This window comes from Ursus arctos, unplaced genomic scaffold (genome assembly GCF_023065955.2).
Source record: "Ursus arctos isolate Adak ecotype North America unplaced genomic scaffold, UrsArc2.0 scaffold_5, whole genome shotgun sequence".
NCBI classification, from domain to species: Eukaryota; Metazoa; Chordata; class Mammalia; order Carnivora; family Ursidae; genus Ursus; species Ursus arctos.
Window position 1 is genome coordinate 68,639,663 of NW_026623067.1, and position 6,287 is coordinate 68,645,949.

Below are 6,287 nucleotides of genomic sequence, written 5' to 3' on the forward strand. Positions count from 1 at the left end.
TTAGAGAATTCTAAATATTTCTGTTGTCATAGAAAAAAAAAGGGAACTTCCTGCTATGGACTGAATGTATGTGTCCCCCCAGAATTCATATGTTGAAACCTAATCCCCTGTGATAATATTTGCAGGTGGGGCCAATGGAAGGGATTAGATCATGATATTGGAGCAGTCATGAATGGGGTTAGCTCCCTTTTAAAAGAGACACATAAGAGCTCCCTCACCTCTTTCTGCCATGTAAAGACACAGCAAGAAGACAGCGATCTGTAAACCAGGAAGAAGGCTCTCACCAGACCTTGAATCTGCCAGCACTTTGATCTTGGACTTCGCAGCCAACAAAACTGTGAGAAATAAACCTCTGTTATTTATAAAACACCGATGATATTCTCATATAGCAGCCTGAAGGGATTAAGACACCTTCTAAACCTAAGTTCCCCTTCATGTCCTCCAAAAGCCCTTACTGATCAGCAAGGAAGGTAAATTCACCCACAATCTATGACTTTAATGTACCTAAGTTTGATATAGTGATTTATAAGAAATGTATATATTTGGTCATTTAACTTACCAAAATATGTTCCCCCTGTATATTTAGCCTTCATTCACAGTTCCAGGCTCACAGATTCCAAAACTCTTGGAATTTCCTGAGATAAGAGCAATGGGAGCATCTTTTGTTATAATATTTGGTCTCTTGCCGTCAGTTCCCAAAAATGTTTCAGAGCCATAAAGGTGAAATGGGTGTCTTGTTATTCATAACAAGCCACTTTCCATCACAATAGAGTTTATGTTAAAGAAGATGACTTTTGGAAAGCACCTAATATTTCAAAGTGAATTGCATAGGACACATTCATACAAAGTTACTATAAGAAATTTAGATTCATATAATTTCATTTCAACTGATGACAATTCCACAATAAACCCCATCATTGAAGCAGAAGAAATCTTAACACATCCAATCTGAATAAAATATCCTTAAACATTTACAAATACTGAAGGGAAAAAAGACACTTTAAATTAAAAATTCAAAAACTTGAAATAGGAGTTGGGGCTGGGGGATGTGAAGCAATAGCTGCCCAAACAGGAAAAATTAGGGGGAAAAAACCAACAATGATCTTTAAAGTTACAATATGCCTAAAGAAGGATAGATTTGCCCGAAATTTAATAAGGGAACCGAAGGAAAGCCATAAAACAGCTAAGAAATAAATACAAAACAAAGACACAAAAAAGTAAAATTTATGTACAGCAAAAAGGACAAAATCTTAGTGGCTATTTGATGAATTTAGATGAATACATACCCCTATTTAATGCAAAGCTTAAGCCTAAAAAGTTCCCTCATGCCCCTTCCCCATCAATCCCTGTCCCCATTTCCCAGAAGCAACAACTCTTGTGATTATTTTCACCATAGATTAGTCTCTTCTAGAACTCCACAGGGTATATAATTTTTATGTATAAAAGTTTCAGAGCATAAGCATGCTTTAGATATACCTATTAAATGACCTATTGAATTATCTTACGAAATATGAATATTATTATAAGTTCTAGTATTTTCAAAGTATTTCCTAGGGAAAATCTGACCAAAGAAGTTACAGATGGCATAACACAGCTGAAGAAGAGCTATGGAATATGGAGTAAGAGAATCTATGGAGTAAAAGAATGAGCAGACAAATCAAAACTTTTTTTTTCTCAGAAGTATCTTAAGAAACAGGTACAGAAAAGGCCAAAAGGATTGACAAAGAAAGATAAAAAGAATGAAATATCCTTACAGTTTTGTGTCCCTAGCATCTAGCCCAGTCTCTGGTAAACAGTAAGCAATCAGTTAATGTTTGTGCAAGTGAATTAAACTGAAGAGTATTTCAAGTATACAGAAGAATACGAACATAGTTGAACATATGAGAATAAGTAAGACTTCTGGAAGTATGAAGAGACTCTTGGCCTTACTGACTACCTTAAGATGAGACTAGACAGGTAAGTGTGGTAGAGGAAAGGTCATGGTGGGACAGGGCAGGTCGGGCGGGCCAATGTGACGACTTAAGTTCTAGGATTGATGGTGGGCTACAATCCTTTACAATTCTGAACATGTGGGTGACAAGAGAAATATTAATTTGCAACTGCCTGCCTGATAGCCTAGTAAGAAAAGAAACTGGGAAAGAAGAATAACCAGGAAGAGGTAACCTGAGAATGGGAATATGAGGGCCAGTCAGGGTTAGAACATTAAAAGTGGAAGGGTAGAATATTCACTGTAAGAGATATTTGGAAATGAAATGCAGGAAAATAATGTTTCTTGTTGCCCCTAATAGTCTTGTTTCCATAACAGGCTTGTAATGTCTGTGCACTTTATTCGATTGTTTAGCAATTGTATTAAATTGTGCAAAATGCAAAAACTGTATCTTTGCTGTGACTCAAAAAAGAAATGAGAATAGAAAATTCTCTAAGAGGCCAGCCAATGTGAAAAGTATTTTGGCTTTTTTGTCTCTACTGTTAATTTAATTCTGGTCTTAAAATCTTAAGGCCCCTAAATTCTAAGACCCGTGGTAAAGTCTTTTGATGTCTTGAATACTTAGCACTTTCTCTGACATTATAAAATAACTTTATAGTGCAGTTAATCAAGTGACAGTAAGAGGTAGTACTCTACAGAGAGCTCATTTTAATATTTAATAAGATGAATGTGAACTCTAGAGTTGAAGGCAGCCCATTTGCATATGTACGTAGGATGTCACTACTCCACCAAGCAGAACACTGCGTGCCCTGCCCAAGACGTTGCTTGACAAAGACATATATTCATTTCATTCAATATCTATTTAAGTCCTACATTTTAAGGTACTGTAGTGGTCTTTGTGAGAAACACAGTGAGAAGTTTAAGATGGTATTTCCCATCTTTCAGGAGTGCAGAAACTCATACTGATATAAAACACATATTTACATATATATTACAGAGAAAACATATACACACATATGTTTATATAGAGATATACATTGACGAATTGCACAGATATATTTATTTATAGGAAATTCCTTAAGCATTCCTTTTTAATACTTACGGCAAACATTTCATTTATTTTATAAGTACTTCAAGCACTGCAGAGAGATGATATTACTTAAATATGAAAAATCTGAAAATCTGGAACACTGAGCTACTGAGCTTTGGTTGTTATGACAACCTCTTTTGTATAGTTTGTAAGTAATCATGATAGACTCCAAAATATCACAATGTTAAGAGGAATCTTCACTAAGACAAACCTTGGATCTCAATGCCCTGGAGCCAAATCAATCATCACTTTGCAAATGTGAAAAAACTTCCCAAGCAACAAACTAAAATAACATGTTAAGAGAACTTAAAAAGGCTAAAATTCAGCTGTTAAAATGTAACCTATGAGACACAAAAATGATTGTTAAGAAGGATGGAAGTAAGGGTTGGCAGATTTAGAAACAGTTTTTGACAGCATTTGTTAAAGTTTTCATTTAATTTCTATGTTCATAGAACTCTCTATATATATTCATTTGCATATATCTTTGAGTTGCCCTCTAGGATAGTTTAGGCAGACACTTCAAATTTTTAACCTTTTAATTTGCCTTAAAAAAAAAAAAAGATGTATTTGTTTATTTGAGAAAGAGAGAGAGAGCATGATTGCCAAGAGGGGCAGAGAAAGAGGGAGAGAAACAGACTCCCCACTGCGCATGGAGCCCGCCGTGGGCCTTGATCCCTCAAACCCAAGATCATGACCTGAGCTGAAATCAAGAATCAGGTACTCAACCAACTGAGCCACCTAGGCACCCCTAACCTTTTAATTTGTGTATGTGTGTGTGTCACATACATACGCACACACACACACACACACACACATATATATATATATATAACAATCATTTTAAGAGAATGAATAAGAAAATTAATTGATTTTTTATCTCTTGAGTACATGGAGAGTCTCCTAAACAATAGAGACTATGTCCTGAAACTTACCGAAAATTGTAATTACCCTTAGGATATGGTAGCGACAGACTAGTGGGACATTTCAGGCTGTGTTTCATGAGGGGTTTGCATGGGTCCAGAGACTAGACATCAGGTTTAAACATTTAATTTTGTTATTTTATTAGTGTGGAGTAACCAAAATCACAGAAGATTGAGAATGACTGTATATTGGTGTATGCATAATAATCTGCACAGAACTTCCCGAGAGGGAAATTTATTGGGGAAATTAACTTAATATAAAAAGTATGCTTTGCTTGTTACAATCAGAGAAGATAAAATTTAAAAACATGAAACAATTTTGATATCAAACTGTATAGTACAGTATACCTGCTTTTTAATATTCAAAATCAACTGTTTATTGAGGAACGAGAGCAGCATTTGGGAACCTTCGCACATTATATAATACATGTTTCACCACAATTCAAGGAGGGATTAATATTTCTTTTCTTTCTGTACTTACCATGCAGTTAACTAAGCTGGTAATGTGTTAACTGAGATGGAAACACTATTTAGATGTCAGTATATCTTGTCACTTGTTAGTGCTATTGCTGGGATCTTCGTTCATTCACTTGATCTTAAAACTGCCTATTATTCTGGATTGTGTGTGTGTGTATCTACTGTTTCCACAGAGGCTTAATCTCTTCAGGATGTTCTGTTAGCAGTAGGATTAGCTAAAATGCATCTAATAAAGCTATGAATGTGTCTGTGGCCCAGGGCCCTAGGCCTCAAAGCAAGCAAGCATATTAATGAAGCAAAAAAATATATAGCTCATTGTAATCTTTTTAAAACTGTTGTTACATGGTGTCTTTTTATGTTTACTTCTTTTCCAGTTGAGAATATGAGGATAACTGATGACATTTTATAAACAGAAAAGCTTAGAAATATCTAGGCAAGAATATAGTAACACTGTTAAACTATTTAATCTTCAAAACAACACTTATTGGCATAGGCACTTATTCATTCATTCATGTAACAAGTGTTTTTTGAGCACCTACCAGTTTCAATGCCCTGTTCCAGGAGCTTGATATACATCAGCGAACAAAACAGCAAAATCCTTCCTTTGTTAAGTTTACATCCTAAAGGGGGAAGAGAGATAATAAACAATAAGCATAATAAGCAAATTATATAGTATCTTAGAAATTAGAGTGCTATGGGAAAAAACTGAACTGAGAAAGAGGGATAGTGAGTAGGTAGGGCAGGGAGGGGTAAGTCATAATTTTAAGGTAGTCAAAGAAAGTCTCATTGAGGAGTTAATATTCAAGCAAAAACTTGAGATATCTGGGGGAAGAGAATTCCTAAGGCAGGTACCTGTTGGATTCAAAGAATAGCAAAAAAGTCGGAGTGGCAGGAGCATAGCAGTGAGAGAGCCTAGTTAGAGGTTGCTGAGGACCAGAGTGAGCCAGGCCTTGTAGGCCTTTATAAGAACCATGGTTTTACTCTGGATGAGAAGGGAAGTCACTAAAGGTTTAGAGGAGCAGAGTGACACAATCTGGCTTCAATTTTCAAAGGTTCATTGTGGCTGCTGCATTAAGGACAGAAAGGAGCAAGGCTGGAAGCAGGAAGCAAAGGAGAAGCATAATGCAATATTCAGATGAGGGATGATGGGACTTGGCGCAACATGGACATATTTCAAGGTAGAGCCAGTAGGATTTCTTAACAAAGATTTCCTAGCTGTTAAATTAACTGTTGAGGAGTGAGAGAAAGGGAGAAGATGCTCTCTTTACATATTAAGAACCTATGGCTGAGAGAGTAGTATGTCCAAGGACATGTACCTATTAAATGACAGACATATGGACATTTAAATTCATGTCTAGCTCATGTCACAGAAGGTCTAAACCACTACATAGGGTTGGGGAGGAGAGGAAGGACATTATAGAGTCACTTATTTTCCCCTCCAAAGTAAGTATTTCTTTTGTAAATAATTTCTTTTTTGTGCCTCTCCACCCTCCAATTCTTACTCATTCCTCTATGCTTTCGTCTTCTAAATTATTTAAGTTTGCCTTTAATTCAGTTTTCAACGTGTCCCTTAGCATTTGGATCCTTATCAAGGCTAAAATAAATTCTCTAATTTTGAGCCAAAACTACTCGAAAACATAATTATGAGAAAAGAATAAGTTAAGCCATTGAAAGAGGCCCTGTCAAAAGAATTACAAGGAAAAAAGTTTCTTATTTACTTTCAATTTTTGATATGAAAATTAGTATGTGCTTATCATCTACAAGCATATTGTTTACTCGTCAATTAAATTCACAATGCCTATAAACACTTTAATTATATACTATTAAGAGCTAGAAAATTATAGCTAGGCATGCTTCAGGTATTCATTCCCAG